The sequence below is a fragment of the Callorhinus ursinus genome, unplaced genomic scaffold, assembly GCF_003265705.2.
Source record: "Callorhinus ursinus isolate GAN/ISIS: 27379988/994484 unplaced genomic scaffold, GSC_fseal_2.0 scaffold5, whole genome shotgun sequence".
Lineage (NCBI taxonomy): Eukaryota > Metazoa > Chordata > Mammalia > Carnivora > Otariidae > Callorhinus > Callorhinus ursinus.
In genome coordinates, this window is record NW_027397067.1 from 17,626,269 (window position 1) to 17,644,342 (window position 18,074).

Genomic DNA, 18,074 nt, shown 5'->3' on the forward strand with positions numbered 1-18,074 from the left:
AGATGTCCCCCACCCAAGATCTTTGCAAGGCTGGCTATTGGGTCCCAGCTGAGCCAGCACCTCCTCAGTGGGGTCACCCCTAACATCCCAAATCCCCAAAGAGTCACTGCCCATCTCACCACCTGGTTTTATTTTTTCATGGAAGTATCACTATCTGAACTTATTTTGTCCTTATTGTTTTCTTGTTTGTGTTACTTCTTTCTGCCAGAATGTAAGCTCCATGAGAAGGGGAACTTGTCCTGTTGCATTGCCAAGCTCTGTGTCCAGGCCTTGATTTCACACCACACAACCACAACCTCATGCTATCCTCTTTGCACTAGGAGGTCCCGTGTCACAGAAGGAACTGGCCTGGTACCACAGTGCCTGTGGAAGGCATTTGGATCCAGAACCACCTAGATCCACATCACAAAGTGTTGTCTCCATAAATATTTGTGGCAGAAAGGCAAAAGCAAAAAAAGGCAGAAGAGAGGAATTGCATGGGTCTTCCCCTATTTATACAGTCCCTCATATTCCCAGCCACAAAGACTCTGACCTCCCTTTTGCAGAAGGCCTTCTCTCATCCAGGCAAACCTCAAGGTCACAGCAGAAGATGCTAGGTTCCTGGGAGCATGGACTATGTACTTCCTACTCACTGGTGTGTTGGCTGGAGCACCGACCATGAGGCACAGCATCTGACCTGGAGCCAGCCCTCAATAAAATACATGTTGACTGAGTAAATAATAGTAAGCATGAAGGAAGTTGGGTGAGGGCAATCAAGTTGCTCCCGCACCTGATGGCACTGTCCATCAAGATGCCTTTGAGAGCATTATGGCAGGCCTCAAACTTAAACATGCACCTGAATCACCCTGGAGAACTTCCTAAAAATACCGATTCCTGGATCTCACCCTCCAGATTCTGTACTTCCAGGCTGGGAAACTGATGCAGAGCTGGGAAGCTGATGCAAGCTGCAGAGTCATGGTATCCAATATTAAGGGTTTATAGATGACGGGAATCCATATAAGGATTTTCTCCTTTATTTGGTCAATGGCCCAGAATTTCTGGATAATGATGAAGCTGTGCCATTCTCTATGCTGTATGGAGCCTTGTGCCCTGTGGGCATCTGATAGATGTTGGTTGATATTAATAGAAATAAAGCCTTTCCCTTAATCCTTCTGAGCATCTTCTAATGAGGAATCCAGTTTTGCTATCTCACTGTGAATGACTGACTGGCTTACAGGTCTTGAGCTGAGTATATTATAATTCATCTAGTTATGAGGCAGGAAAATGAGTATAACCTTCCTGAATGTAGCAAGCAGGTGTTGAGAGAGAGGCCAGGCCCTCAGCTCAGGCTGGGAGAAAGTGAATGTATCTTTCAACAGAAGCTTATTAAGTGCTGCAAGAATCACTTGAAAAGAAGATGACAGAAAAATACCAACTGAAAACCAGTCTTAAGGTAATCTGAAAGTAAGTCTTAAAAGAGAGCCAGTTTGAGAAAAGGTATCAAAGGAGAGAAATCAAATACCAAGCATGACTTCCCAGCAGAGAGCCCAAAACAATACAGTGGTCTTTCCAGCAGGCAAGATATTATTAATACTGATAAGATAAAAAAGTGTAGGTCACGAGGTACTTTTCCTTCAGACAGGTCAAAGCATTTTCCTGTATCGTCTCACATTAATCCTCCGCAATCTGATTAGATGATGACTGTGGCGGGGACTGAGGTGAGGAAACTGAGGCATGGGGAAATTAAGCAAAATGAAGCTGCCTGCATAATCTACCTGGGGCAAAGTCAAACCCCACATGAGGGGGTCTCCAGATTTAAAGCCCAGGTTTGTGGCCACTGACATTAGCCCACAGCTCATATTACAGCAATGAAGTATAGTATAGACCAGTAAGAGCCAAAGAATGAGGTATCTGGATTAGGAGTTGTTAGGCTCAGGCTGGCAGACTAGCTCAGATCTCTAAGATGGGTTCCCCGAAGGCTGCCCCAGGACCAAACACATCCACTTCTTAGCCCAGCCGCAGGTCAGCAAGATTGAGTGACCAGGTGTGGTCTGTCCAGACAGACCAGGGATCCAGGGATCCTGGTTAGGGCCCCAGCCATAAAGGAAGAAGGGAAGAGTGCGGCCTCTTCAGGTTGTAACTCAGCCCCTCTGAGCATAGTAAAAAGTGGGGAGCATGCTGGTGGGACCCCTAGACCACCCTCAGCCTTGTCTTCTTCTCCACACTTTTCACAGGTGGGACTGTGCATACCAGGCAAGAGCCTGGACAGGGTCCCCTAAGTTCCTCCCACTTATCCAGGGCCCTGCAGATGTTTCGCTTGCTCCTCACACTTAGCAGGCCTAAAATGGCACCGACCTTCCCCAGCAGGCAACTGCTCCTCTTCTGTCCTCCCTCTTTCAGTGAGGTCCACCAGCATCCAGTTGGTCTTGTTCCCGCCACACCTCTCTGAGCCACAGACAGACACTCACCTTCTCCTCAGCAGCACCTCCTCCTGGTCCCTCTTCTCTTCGCCACTGCCTTGATTTCAGATCTCAGCACTCCCAGCCAGGGTTGCCACAGCAACCTCCCTCCCCAAGCACCACGCCTCGCAACTACATCTCTGCAATGCTGCCAAGCTGGCTGTAATGGAATTCCTTTCTAGTTCCCCATCACTTTCAGAATTAAACCCGAACTCCTTAGTAAGGCACCAGGCCAAGATCTTTATGATTTAAGCAACACACCCTCCTCACCAGTCTTTTTACAATAGGAAGTGGGAAACTAGTAATAAGGACTTAGGAATTATCCAAGTGGAGAAAGAGAGGAAGGGCCCCTCAGCCCTCTCCCATCTCAATTCCTGGCAGGACCCCACCCTGTTTCGAAGCCCCAGTTGTACCAACAAACAATGTACCATGTCCCTGTCTCCCTGCCTGGGCACGGGGTGGTTCCCTTCCCCTCTTTCTTCACCTGGATAACCCCAACTCCAAGTATTAGTTTCCTAGTTACTGCTGTAATAACATACTGCAAACTGGTTGGCGTAGGACAGGAATTTATTATCTTACAGTTCTGGAGGCTAGAAGTCTAAAATCAAGGTGTCAGCAGGGCCATGTTCCTTCTGGAGGTGCTAGGAAGGAACAGTTCCAGGATTCTCTCCTGGCTTCTGGTAACTCCTTGGCCGTGGCAGCATAATTCCAATCTTCTTGTGGCATAATCCCTGAGTGTGTGTGTGTGTGTGTGTGTGTGCATGTGTGTGTCTTTGTTTCTATCTTCCCCTTTTATCAGGATACATACTGGGTTAGGGCACATGCTAATGACCTTCATTTAACTCGATTACCTCATAAAGGTCCTAACTCCAAATAAGATCGCATTCTGAGGTACTAGGGGTTAGGACTCCCACATCTTTTGCAGGAGGGGACACTTTTCAATTCATAACAGTCCTTAAAGTCACAGCTTAAGCATCACCTCCTGGCTGAGCTGGGCTGGGTGCCCTTTCCCCAGCATGTCCCTGGTATCCTGCCTAGTCCCTGCCACATCATCCTCAGAGTCCACTTGTCTGTGCCCCCACCCTACCATGACTCTGAAAAAAGGAACCAAGACCTTCATCTCTGTAGTCCCAGGTCCTCCTCAGCCCAGTGCTGGGTACATTATGAACATCAGACATTTGGGGTTGATGAATGAACACAGATGGTGATGGATTTTTCAAGCTATGCCACTGGCCCCATTACATGCCTTCACCACAGGAGTACAAGGGAACACATGGTCAACAGGCTTGACTGACCTCTGTCCAGACTCCAGCTTCAAGGACAACTAGGTGAGCTGGTAAATTTAGTCCATTTGTCTCATACCAGCGTGATCCTAACACAGGGAAACTTCAGCAAAGACAGGGACCCATGGGGTGAAACTTCAGGATCTCCAAACCTTTGCCTGGAATATCATCTTTCAAGCTGTATTCTTGAATTGTTGCCAAAATGAAGAAAGATTTTTTTCTTCTGGTTGTTTTCCTTACTGACCTTGTGAACCCATACTTCTAGAAGAAGATCCTTGAGGTGGAACAGCAGCTGTAGACTTAGCTACAATGTGCAGCTCACTTCTCCTCCAGCATATGGAGAAGTCAGGAGGCTGCAGATGTCACTGCTTCTTCACATCCACGCCGTCTGAGGGCCAAAGGCTACTTGGACCCCCGTCCCTGCTGTGACAGGAGCAGCCAAGAGAACTACTTGCTGCCAGGCCCTTTGCTTCTGTCTGTAGCTCCTGACCTTCTCAAAGCAAGTTTTGAAATGAAAACCACTACCTTCTACCTCAAGTACAGTAAAACACTGACAATTCATTTGGAAGCATGGATCACAGCTGTCCTTCAGTAACTGCCATGCCTAAGACTGTGCCTGTGTTGAGCTTTTCATCTCCAACTTAATGAATTGTGAAACAGGGCCATCGTCTGTGCAGGGCTATTCACCCAAGCAAGTCTAGTCAATAAACGTATGTTCAGATTTGTTCTTTTGTTTCCAGTGTGCTCTTGCAGGTTTGTGGCAGCATAATTCCAATTTGTCTTAAACACATACTTTGGATGTGCTAAGATCCTTCATGTTGATGGCGAAGTATGTGATCAAGCTGAGAGGAGAAATGCCACACAGCTGGGAAAGTAATCATGCAGGAAGAATCCTGCCACTTCCATGCCGCAGAGATTCTTTAATGTTCTCAAGAACATGAATTCCCCATCCTTAGAGCCCCTGCTTTGCACCACTTGCCATTATACTAATAATGGCTAGTTTTTTATTGTATATCACATCATTAATAATAATTGTGGTCATTTATTGAGCATCTGCTAGGTACCATTAAGCCTTCACAGTGGTCCTAGCTGAAGCAATTAGGCAAGAAAACGAAATGAAATGCATCCAAACAAGAAAGAAAGAATTAAAATTGTCTCTGTTTGCAGATGATATGATCTTATATATATAAAACCCAAAGATCCACCAAAAAACTGTTAGAACTAATACACAAATTCAGTATTATTTCAGGATACAAAATCGACCTACAAAAATCAATTGCATTTCCATATATTAACACTGAGATATCTGAAAGAGAAATAAAGAAGACAATCCCATTTACAACAGCATCAAAAACAATAAAATACTTAGGAATACATTTAACCAAGAAGATAAAAGATCTGTTACACTGAAAACTATAAGATATTGATGAAAGAAACTGAAGAAGACACAAATAAATGGAAATATATCCCCTGTCTGCAGATCAGAAGAATTAATACTATTAAAATGTCCATACTATCTAAAACCATCTATAGATTCAATGCAACCCCTATCAAAATTCTAATGGCATTTTTCACAAATGTACAGAAAATAATCCTAAAATTCATAGGATACACAAAAGACCTTGAATATCCCCAAGCAATTTTAAGAAAGGAGAACAAAGCTGGAGGCATTACACTTCCTGATTTTAAACTATATTACAAAAAATAAAATAAATAAAATAAACTATATTACAAAGCCATAGTAATCAAAACAGTGTAACACTGGCATAAAAACATACATATAGATCAATGGAACAGGATCAAGACCCCATGCATATGGGAGCCAAGAATACTCAATGGGGAAAAGATAGTCATTTCAATAAATAGTGCTGGTAAAATTGGATATTCACATGCAAAAGAAGACACTAGACCCCTATCTTACACCACTCACAAAAATTAACTTGAAATGGCTTAAGGATTTAAATATAAGAAACTGTAAAACCCCTAGAAGAAAATATAGAGAAAAAGCTCTTTGACACTGGTCTTGGCAACAGTTTTTTGGCTATGACACCAAAAGTACAAGCGACAAAAACAAAACAAATGGTACTATATCAAACTAAATCTTCTGCACAGCAAAAGAAACAATCAACAGAATGAAGAGGCAACCTATGGAATGGGAGAAAATATAGGCAAAACATATATCAGATAAGGGATTAATATCCAAGATATATAAAGAACTCATATAATTCATTAGGAAAATAATGATAATGATAATAATAATAAAAATCCAATTAAGAAATGGGCAGAGAATCTGAGTAGACATTTTTCCAAAAAAGACATACAAATGGCCAGTAGTACATGAAAAGATACTCAACATCATTAATCATCAGAGAAATGCAAATCAAAATGACAGTGAGATATCATCTCACAATTTTAGAATGGCTATTACCAAAAAGATGAGAGATAATAAGTGCTGGCACGGATGTGGAGAAAAGGAAACCTTTGTGCACTGTTGATGGGAATGTAAATTAGTGCAGCCACTATGGAAAACAGTGTACGTTTCCTCCAAAAATTAAAAATAGAGTTACCATATGATCCAGCAATCCTACTTTTGGGTATATACCCTAAGGAAATAAAAACACTATCTCAAAGAGATATCGGCTTCCCCCACCACCATGTTCATTGCAGCATTATTTATAATAGCCAAGACATGGAAACAACCTGAGTGTCCACTGACGGATAAATGGATAAAGAAGGTGTGGTACACACACACACACACACACACACATACACACATCAAGGAATATTTTATAGCCATAAAAAGGGAGGAAATCCTGCCATTTGCAACAACAAGGATGGACCCTTAGGGTGTTATGCTAAATGAAAAAGGTCAGACAGACAAATATTGTATGATCTTACTTATATGTGGGGTCTAAGAAAAGCCAAACTCATAGAAAAGAGACTAGAAAGGTGGCTGCCAGGGGCTGGGAGTTGGGAGAATTGGAGATGTTGGTCAAAGGGTACAAACTTCTAATTATAGGATAAATAAGTTCTGGGGATCTAATATATAGCATAGTGACTATAGTTAATAATACCTATATTACATAAAGTTGGTAAGAGAGATCTTAAATGTTCTCATCATACACACAAAAATACTGTAATTATGTGAGGTGATGGATATGTTAATTGACCTTATTGTAGTAATCACTTTGCCATATAAACATGTATCAAATAACCACATTGTACACATTCAATTTACACAATGTTATATGTCAATTATATCTCAATAATGCTGGAAAAGAAAAGCCTTCACAGCAACTCTCTGAACTCTTGTCCCCAAGCTATTAGAGAAGGAACTGATGGCTTATTTGCCAAATGTTCACATGGTTAGTAGGTGGCAAAGCCAGGGGCCAGCCCAGGTGTGTTCAATTCCTGGGCCCATATTCTTGACTAAATCACCTTCAACACCTTCAGGTCTCCAGAAATCACAGTCAGAAATAAAACTCTGAATGGAACAAAACTGAACTTTGTCTTCTTGCACTTCCAGCACAGAGCACGTAAACGCATCTTACTGACATAACTGGAATCTTCCTCAATTGTCTCCTCCACCCCCTGAAATCCCTAGTTGTTGACGCAAATTGTGGGATGAGGCAAGAAGGCCACCTGAGTGGAAGCACAGAATGAAGCAGCTCCAAAGAGATGAAAATAACCTCCCTGTACCCAAGTAAACCTCCAGCACATGGAGCCCTGTAGGGATCCTTGCAGAGCCTCGATGTAACAGCTGTGACTTACGTTCCTGTCCCCACACTTTCTACAGACTATGCAGAAATGACACGGGTTCCTATATGCCTCAACAGGGAAAGTAACCCACCTCCCACCAGGCAAGCAGAGAGAAACATATGTCATGGGCTCCTACAGAAGTCACTCCTCCTGCCAAGGCAAGAAGCTAGACTGGACATGAGTCCAAGGTTTGAGTCCCAAAGGTCTGCAGGAACTAGGTATATAAAGAGGGGAAGCTGAGAAAGGCCCTCAGCTGACCCCAGCAGACAGGACCAAATACATAATTTTTAAAAAATTCACTTCTCATTCATGCTTGTGGATAAAATGACTATGGGCCTGGGAACATTTACCTAACTGGAATCGTGACATTTCATTAAAGCATTGTTGACCCTACAGGAGAAATTAGAGGCACTAAAGGAGGAGAAGCGCCTGCATCCCCTTTGCTTAAAGCCTTTCAGGGGCTTATATTCTCTTTGGAAGAAAGTCCCAGCATCTTGGCCTGTACAATGTGGCTCCCACCCCAGCCCCAGGCCACCCCATGCCTGTGCTCCTGGGCTTCCATAGATGCTCTAATACACCTTGCTCTCCTGTCTCCAAAGTAGCTGTTCCTGTACCCAGAACATTATCTTCCTGCTCTCCTCACCAGGTGACAGCTACTCATCATTCACATCTCCACTTACCACCTCCTCCTGGAGCCTGCGCAGCTCCCCCCAGGTGCAGGTCAGACACTTCTAAGTTCTCTCCTAACACCTCTACTCAGCTATCAAAGCACTCATGCTGATGGAAACTGTTACTAGACAGAAATCTCCCTGAGAGTAGGGTCCAGATCACTGTGTTATTACTATGCATCGAGTAACCAATATTGTACTGGAAACACAAGCTATAAATGAATGGAGCAAATGAATTCAGGGATAGAGCTTGCCCCTGAGAGTTCTCTTCCATCTGTTCTAAAAATAGATCCCTCTCATCTTGTCGACAGGGTCTGTCCAAGCAGGAAGTGTCAAGCCAAGGATCCATTCAAATTCTTTGAGTTTTGACTATCTCCCTTTAAAAATATAATCCATAAACCCAGACCAAGGCTCCATCCATCAGACACCAAAGGCCGAGCCCGACATCATCAATAAGAGGGCTGCTCTTGAGTCAGCCCCAGGAAATGAAGAGTGATCCAGGCCCAGCAGCTCAGGGACACCAGCAGCTGCACCAGCTCTGACGGATTACCTTGGATGCACAAAGAGCGTGTCTAAGAAGCAAAGAGGTCTCCTGTGCAGCAAGACGAGAACTGCACAGATATGAAGCTTAGCTGGTGGAGAGAAATTAGTAAAATGTTACTCTATCATTTAGATGTATATTCTTTTTTCATTTTGATTAAAGATATACTACATTTTCTTTATGAATAAAAACATGCTGCCAACTAACAATCACCTGTGCAGGAGAAGGAAACCCAATGTAGATTCCTTTTAATACTAGAGCAGGAGAGTAAAGCTGTCTATTATTAAAGTTAATCTGATTAGATTGGGGAGTATTTTGGCAATTTTCTGCCTTTGGATTTGTTTGAAGGAGGTTTCGGGGAAAAGCAACAATGTGCCAGTGAACCCAAGAATAGCAGCCGCCCCTACACAAACTCCACACTGGAGGACTCACACCCAGCATCCTCCCCAAACCTGAAAAGTGGCCCAAAGAAGACACCTTTTAGGCTTTTCACCCAGTTCTCAACAACCTCCCTTCTCTGGAAAATGCCGCTTACCAAGCTAGGCATTCCAGGTATATTTATACTCTGCAACCCACCCTCCTGGCTATGATCTATGCGGGGCCAGAGTTGGAAATTTGGAATTGGGGTTAAGAGTGTCTGGTTTCAATCTGGGCTGGTCCCTTGAGCAGGGAAAGCCCAGGGTCTTTGCAAACAGCCATTTTCTGCCAAGTGGACAGAGGAAGAGAGTAGGCCAGTGCGTGGAAAAAGGAAGCAGGAAGCAGCTGCTGTGAGAGGGAGAGACTTTCTGGATTCCCTCACCTAGACCCTCCTTGCTCCCTTTCTCCAACACTCTCCCTCCTGGCCTAGACTCCTGTCCACTGTAAATGAATTCCTGGACACCCTCAGACTCCACAGAGCTCTGCTTCTACCGGACTGGTCCTCCTTGACTTGACTGAAAGCTGGCCTGGGAGAGCACTGATTGCAGTGCTGCATCGCTTATCTCCCCAGGTCACGAGGGCATAGACCCAGTTTCCCCAGCCCTCGGGTGCGCTCAACACATGTTTATTGAGTGAGTAATGATATCACCCCCCTGAAGGCCTCTCAGGGGAGGCTGCTCATTCACTGGCTTCCCAGACACCATGAAGACCGGTGGACATTCTCCCTGCTCCCTACTGCTGCTTCTAGACACCATTCCTCCGCCCTTATTAAAAAAAAAAAAAAAAAAAAGCCAACACAGCTATTCTTCTCTCAAGTTTATGACATCACAGTCATCCACCCAGCTCAACTGCATTCCTCAGACAAGTTCTCCCCGCCCCCTAACATGGACCCTCATCAGCCCATGGTCTGATTCCAGCCATTGGTAATTGCTCCTCAGGGTTACACCAAATCCATTTTGGGGTAACATCTGGGAATGGCCTGATGAGAACTGATATGTCTGGTTCGGGGTAGCTACATGGTTGAGACTACATATGCTAAAGAAAGAGGCGAGTTCAGTCAATTCTGGTCAGTTTGGCTCATGTAAGCAGCTAGAGAAGCTGGCTTTGGGACAAGGCTCACCTCCCTTAACAGTAAGTGCTTTGACCCAAGTGCCTTAGTTCCTCACTAACACTGAACTGAGTGGACATTATAGCTTTTGGCACTTCTCTAAGACAATTTATTTAGCACCCTGAATAATACCCCAGATTCTTTACATTCCATCAGCACCAAGACAAAACAACACCATTCATTTATTCCCCATTGTACAGAGCCCGGATAAGGAAGATGCCGCAGGAATGACAATAGCTATTGGTGGGGTGATGCAGTCTCCCTTTACAAGGCCCTCAGGACCTGTGTGTGGTTCAATTATCTCTGAACAATTAAATCCTAATGGGGAGAAGTACTGCAAAGAAAACTGCAATTATACACATGTGTAGCTGCCTGCACCACACTTCAAACCCCTTTTATTTCTTGGTCTCTGTGTAACATGAGAGCTGTGCATGTGGAAACCAATTAGGACCAGAGAGCTTCTTCCCACATAATCAGACAGCACGTCACTAGTGGGATTCCCTGTCTGACACAGAAGCTGTGGTGGTAAAAGCCATCTGCCCAACCTGGCAAGCAAGGTATAATTTCACATGCTGTCCCAGGGCCCTAGCACAACTTCAAAAAAGCGGAGTTGAAATTATTTGGCACTCGAAAATCAGATTCTTTTGTGTCCAACGGCTGCCCACTGCTTCCTAAGCAAGGAGAATTATGCAGATGGTAAAAGAAGACATAGGAGGCCCTGACTGGTAAAAGTGACAATTTACATAGGGCCCAGCAATACCTTTGACCAAATCCAGACATCTCCAAGGAATCGCCAGTGATAGGTGGGCACACATGTCTGCAGAGTCACTCCCGTCGGCACGTTGGGTACATAGAACATAGTAATGACCCATTCTAAGAATCTGCCCAGGAAGGTCTGGCCATTAGGTGCTCATACCAGAGTAACACGTACCACTACACATACACACACACACACACACACACACCTTGTTCTTGCCTCCCCTCTACCTGAAGCAGCTCCTACATGTAGTGCTATTGTACAAAGAAGTCTGGATGGTCACAGGTAGGTGGGATGGCAGTCATGTTTCATATCCTCTTGCTCATTGGTCTTGGTTGTTGCCTAAACTGTCAAACTCCAAACTTATAATCAAATGATAAAATTATCTGAAGCAATCATGTACATCTTAACTTTCCATTTCAATATATCATATTAATTATGTGACACTGTATAGCTCTAAAGCATGTGACTGGCCCACAGAATCTTTAAGGTTCCAACTGTCCACCTAGGAAACACCAACCAAAAGAGATATAATATTCTGCATTAGATTCCTTTTCCAATTCGGGTCCTCACCAAGACATTCAACCAAGCATGTGAGCACACCTAAATTCATTGTTCATGGCCATGCTGCAAACTGACTTCAGATGAAAAATTGCTGAGCCTTTCCTCACTGACCCTCTCCCAGACTGTCCCCCCACTTCCAAGTCACATTTCTTAGAGCTTCCATGTCCACTGTCCTGCAAGTTGCCTCACTCCATTCTTCCACACTCTGCCAAGGAGAGAACCTGGCCCCCTCCCCTGACAAAATGTAGCAATTTTCACTAAATTACAATGTCCCTGATACCAACCAAACTAGGTATTTCAGACCTAAATTGTTCCTAGGAAGCTTGAGGTAAATTTATCAGACAGTTGCTAAAGTCTATGCTTCACTTAGAGGCAGCAACACACGGGCTGATTGACCCATTCCAGAAAGACAGTCTGGTCATTCAAACACCTGACAGTCAAGGGCTCAATTCAGGCAAGTTTGGATTGGTGAAATGACATAGTTGATGGGAGAAAGGAGAAACCTAAAGGAGCAGCAAGATTCTCCACCTCATAAAGGAGAGAGGGGGGCAAGAGAGAGGCTTACGGTAGGTGTTTGAAAAGTTTAGAGTTCGGTTTTAAAGTCCTATGTCTTATTCAAGACTATTTGATGAATTAGTTTTGATATAAACTAATATCTTCCTAGCTTTAGATTAACATAATATGCACAATATTAATTTTATCATTGCTTATGATTTATACTTGTTTATAATTATTATATTGTTTATAATTATGTTTATTATGATATAATTAAAACAAGGATTCTGAAGAGTGTTATACTATGGAAAATACTTAAGAAGTAATGATAAGTCAAATGACAAAATGTGAAATTATAACCACATAATATAATTTCACATTTTAAAATAAAACTTATGCAAAGAAAAATATAGTCTGGCAGACAGTTCACCAAAATACAAATGGTAGATGTGTTTAGGTAAGGGGATTATAGACCTTTATTCTCTTTTTTCTATATACCTTTGTTTTCCAAATCTAATGAACATGTACAATTTTTAATGAACATATTTTATAATAGATACTTATTTTAAAATATAAGAAAACTGTCTCAGAGGCCACACTATAAAAATCAAAAGGAATCGGAAAAAAATAGGTAAGAAAATCACTATATGAAACTAACCTGTGACTTAGAAGCTACTAGGGCAACTGCCCTCTAGAAAAAAAAAAAAAAATCATGAGACTTAATGCTGTGGACACGACCCCACATTTTTCCTTTCTCTCTTTTGCTTTATCACAGGGAAACAAAGGATCAAGCAACACTTTTCTTTTGAGAACTAGAAGCAGGCAATTGAAAGCCTGCCTTCACCTGGTACATTTTTAATTTTTACTCCTTTGCTACCCACAAGGGTTTTAGCACACTTCCTGCTCTAAAATTCTCAGGAACTAAAGTCAGACCCCAGGCACCATACACATCCTGAAAGAACTGCAATTCCAGAGGAGGTTTTCAATCTCTAAGAAGACTGTATTTCTGTATACTATCATCTCTCTGAACAAATTTCAACTTTGTCTGATTCATTATTGCAAACCCAATTCCTAGCACAGTACATGGTACCAAAGGATGCTTCAAGCATATTTTCTGAATGTTTTTAAAATATTTTTTGAATTTAAATTCAATTAGCCAACATATAGTATATCATTAATTTCAGATGTAGAGTTCAATGATTCATCAGTTGCATATAACACTCAGCACTCATCACATCAGGTGCCCTCCTTAATGCCCATTACCCAATTACCCCATCCGCCCACCCACCTCCCCTCCAGCAACCCTCAGTTTGTTTCACAGAGTCAAGAGTCTCTCATGGTTTGTGTCCCTCTCTGATTTCTTCCCATTCAGTTTTCCCTCCCTCTTGCTATGATCCTCTGCACTATTTCTTATATTCCACATATGAGTGAAACCATATGATAATTGTCTTTCTCTGATTGACTTATTTCACTTAGGATAATACCCTCCAGTTCTATCCATGTTGATATAAACAGTAGGTATTCATCCTTTCTGATGGCTGAGTAATACTCCATTGTGTGTGTGTGTGTGTGTGTGTGTGTGTGTGTGTGTGTGTGTGTGTGTGTATAATATATCACATCTTCTTTATCCATTCATCTGTTGAAGGACATCTCAGCTCCTTCCACAGTTTGGCTGTTGTGGACATTGCTGCTATAAACACTAGGGTGCAGGTGCCCCTTCATTTCACTACATCTGTATCTTCGGGGTAAATACTTTCTTAGAATCAGGATTAGCCTTAGTAGAAACTGAAGCGAGTTCAAGTTAGTGAAAATTATATTTTATCATATTTAGGTATTGGGTTTTTAATTTGTTATGACTCTATGTTATTTGGACAAATAACTCTACTGTTTTAATGAGTTTTAAAATTGGCCAAATTAACATGTGGTGTCACTTTTAATAGTTATTTACACATAAGAGAAAGAAGCTGAAGCCAGACACCACCAACCACCTAGTGCAGCTTATGTGGATCACTGACAGACTACAAAGGAAGAAATCAACAGCCTCTGGAACATTACTCTTGCAAACCTGAACCTATGGAATGATGGTGACTGCTCCATGAGGAGTTGATCCTAACCATTCCTGGGAAGTGTACCTGAGGGCCAGCCATTTGGTAACAGCGCTGGGAAGAAAACAGGAGCAACCACGTTGAAACCTCATAGCCGGTGACTGGACCAGGATAACTGGTACTGGCAAGAGTCTCCAATGATGCTGTGTCTGATGCACTTTGACAGGAGCCACCTGAAAGTCCAATTCAATCAAAGTTGGTTTTGTGCTACATTTCCTATAATTCGTTTACAACATGTCACTCATTCTTGTGCTACACAGGCAGGAAGAGTCAAAGATTTAACTGGCTCTTTCCTATCCTGCCAGTTCTTCAGCTCTTGGTCATATTCTCTGTGAAGGGCTCTGCAGATTCTTCAGAAGGAATATGAAATAATAAAATAGTAATAATAATAACAGTGCTTTAAATAAGTGAAATTCTGGCAGGTTTCAAGGGCTCTCCTATTCAATATTAGACCCTCTTATTAATCTTCATAGAGTCAGAATTAAGAAATGAAACAGAAAAACTTTTAAGGAAATGGAATTTTAGAGTTTAACAAAAAGAGCCACACAATAATATCTTTCAACTGTGGGAATGGCTTTCACATAGCAAGAACTACTTTTCACTTAACAAAGAACAAGGAGAGCCCAGCTTTAGTTGAAACTTGAGGAATTTAACTTACATAATATGTTATCTTTTGTTCTCTGGTATTCTTTCCCAGGGCTTTTTTTAAAGCAGGATAGATTCTCATCTTGCCGAGATGCTTTTAAACAATTTAACCTGAATGCAGAAGATGGAACAGATGGTCTTTTAAAAACTCTCCATATTCAAGATGCTGGACATTCAAGGGCCTCAAAACATCTGATGCATTTTCATACAGTGATGACCTGATAGCTTTCTCATCCATTTAAACCTACGGGTTGATTTCCTCTCCTAGTTATTGGGTACTGTCTACTTTTCCTCCAACTGTTCTCACCTGTCCTCTGACCTCTTCATCCTATTCAAGTCCCTGTGAATTCACATTCTATTCTCTACCATATAGAGGGGGCTTTCCTCTTAAACCATACAGGCCTCTAAAAAAAGGAGGATTATTAACCACAGGGTCTTGTTCAAATTCCATCATTTATTCCCATCATTTATTCAGAAATACTATTTAATATCCCTCTCAAAATAAAACCTGTTGCAGAGAAGGCTGCCTCAGAGGGGCCTGCCTTTTCTAGCACAGAGGAGATGATGTTTCAGAGATGTATGACTAATACTCCTGGGGCAGGAGCTGAGTACATTGGGATCCTTTGGGAGTAAAGGTACCTCCGAAGGATCAAATTGATTTTTATTTTATGAATGCAGTAGACAGTCCCATTAGACAGATTTTTTCCCTCCAGCATTTTGCAGCATCTTCTGAGATTCAGAATCAAGCCAAGAGCTGCTTGGTAATACTGTGTGGATGACGCACTACACAGAGCTGACTCTGTGACATCATGTTGTCTTGTTCTCAGTTAGAGCAACCTGATGTGCCTGCCCTGCACACCCCAGTTCTGTGAGTCACTGCATGATATATTGTCCAGGAAATGCAAAATGATGTTCTTCTTAAAAACTCATGATTAAAAAAATTGAGGCTTCTGGCTAGGGAATGTAGAGTGAAAAAAGTAAACTCTTAGGAGGGGCAAGTTCTCATTTCTGTTTTTCTTTTCATTATTGTTTAAGATCCTACAAGGGATTGTAGTTTATAAATAAGCATGGCAAGTGGTTATTTTCTTCGGTATTTTATTGCCACAAAAATGAACTTTATTTTTCACCAGCCTGAACTTCCCATTATGAGCAGCTGTGCCACTCCATATCCTAAGAAGCTTTTACCATCAAAAATGACTGAATATCTATATGTGTATTATGGATGTTGATACAATTGCCTAAATAAGCACCACTCATGCCTGAAGAATTCTGCAATACAAAACAACCCAGATACATACAAACTTATAGTGAATTTTCACAATGATAGAATAAAAATCAAGGATAATCTACTAAAGAGAAAATTAAAATTTAGCCTTATCCAAATACTTCCAATCTGAACCAAAAAATCATGTGCTTGATGCCAAACAGTAAGAATTCAAAGTTTAAAAATCTTTTCTTTTTCTGTCTCCACCTTCCAAATTTAAGTAAATAAAAGAACCGGTGAACCACAGATCTAGTGAACAAAAAATGCAGAGAAAAAGAGAAACAGCAGACATTAATCAAGCTGAGATGTTAACAAGGACAGAATCTCTTTCTGGCAAGGCTGACCTTTCCAACCCAGTACATAGTACTTGTCATTCCTAGAGCTTAAGACACTAGGACAGCCAGACAGATAGCAAGAGCCCAGACCCCCAGGGTTCAAAAGCAATCAGGCAGACAGCACACATTAAATACCCTCCCTTGCCTCAAAACCACCATCCTTTTCCTATTAGCAATGCACTATTGGGGCGCCTGGGCATCTGACTCTTGGTTTCAGCTCAGGTCATGATTTCAGGGTTGTTACGTTGAGCCCTGGGTGGAGCCTGCTTGAGATTCTCTCTCTCCCTCTCCCTCCCCACCACTTGCTCATGCTCTTCTCAAAAAAAACAAAAAAAAAAAGTAAGAAAAGAAAAGCACTGTTAATGAGAGGGCAGCATCATTTGGGACTTTGGATGCTACAGGTTTGATTTGGATCAATGTCTGGTTAAATCCCAAGGAAGTATGCCCCATGAAGGTATGGGTTCCATGGAGGAAGGATCACTCTGGGTAGTTACTTAACAGGAAAAGAAACCCCTGGAACCACTATTGGATTTGGAAGTCAGCCAACCAGGCAGAACCTGAAGGACCCTCTGGACCCAGACACTCTACTACATCCCCGGAGGAATTTTAGTTCTCTCTGTGCCACAGCCCATTTACCTAACAGCAAGGAGCAATGAGGGTCACTCAAGTCCTCTTCACTGGCCCTGCAGTTGAAAATTCAGGCAGGCTTCCAGAGATACTTCATGTTACAGTACATACATGCCTAGCAATGCATTCCCTTTGGCTTCACGGCTGGAGAACAGCTGGAGGTAGCAGGTGAGAAACAGAACAACTTTGCCTTTTCCCCCAATATTACTCTGGGCCAGCTGTGGGAAACTTTACTAGGGGTCCCAGATGGGTTCAAAGTCAATGTCCTGGAAGAAATAGTAATAATTACAGCTATTTTTAAAAGGTGTCAAAATTTCACAGTTATAATGATGTTCATCTAAGAACCAAGAAATAATGGCAATAGCATGGCTTAAAATTAATGTAAAAGATACCCAAAGGCATCTAAGGCAGATGGCTCCCAGGCTTGCAGTTTTATCATAACTTCATTGAAAGCGACTGCTATTTTTAAAAAGACCCAGTCAATCAGAAGAAAGATCCAGTCACTATGGAAGTTCTAATTGTTGCTAGCTATTGATACTACAAAAAAACAACTTAATGGTTGCATAGGTAGAAACTGTCAAACTGTTTTCCAGAAAGGTTGTGGTTTTTTACATTCTCAACAGCAATGTATCAGTGATCCAGTTTCTCTGTATCCTTGTCAGTGTTTGGTATTATATATTTTTTTAATCATTCTGATAGGTGTATAGAAATATCTCATTGTAGTTCTATTTTGCATTTCCCTAGTGGATAATGATATTGTACATCTTTTCGTGTGTTCATTTGCCCTATGTACATCCACTTCGGTGGAATGTCTCTTCATGTCTTTTGACTATTTAATAATTGGATTATTTGTTCTTTTACTGTTGAAGTTTGAGAGTTCTTTATGGTCTTAGATACTAGTTCGTTGTCAGATATGTGGTTTGCAAATATGTCCTCCTAGTCTGTAGCTTTTCTTTTACACTCTTAATGAGGTTTTTCAAAGATCAAAAGTTTTAAACTTTGGCCAAGTCCAATTTATCAAGTTTCCTTTTATGGATGTTCTTTTGGTGTATAACCTAAGAACTCTTT

At 41.9% G+C, this 18,074-nt stretch overlaps 1 protein-coding gene across 2 annotated transcripts in view; it reads right to left on the minus strand.

Moving 5' to 3' along the window:
* The window catches only part of CRH (corticotropin releasing hormone), a 184,100-nt gene that overhangs the window by 70,794 nt on the left and 95,232 nt on the right, over positions 1 to 18,074 (minus strand). Inside the window, exons 12-14 of one of the 2 annotated variants that reach the window (XM_073892838.1) lie at positions 17,016 to 17,272; positions 14,794 to 14,891; positions 14,163 to 14,308 (exon numbers count right to left, since the gene is read on the minus strand). The gene's annotated coding sequence lies outside the window, so the exon portion shown is untranslated. Of the gene's footprint in view, positions 1 to 2,447; positions 2,480 to 14,162; positions 14,309 to 14,793; positions 14,892 to 17,015; positions 17,273 to 18,074 lie in introns of those variants that run through there. The other variant, XM_073892839.1, reaches the window with a different exon arrangement.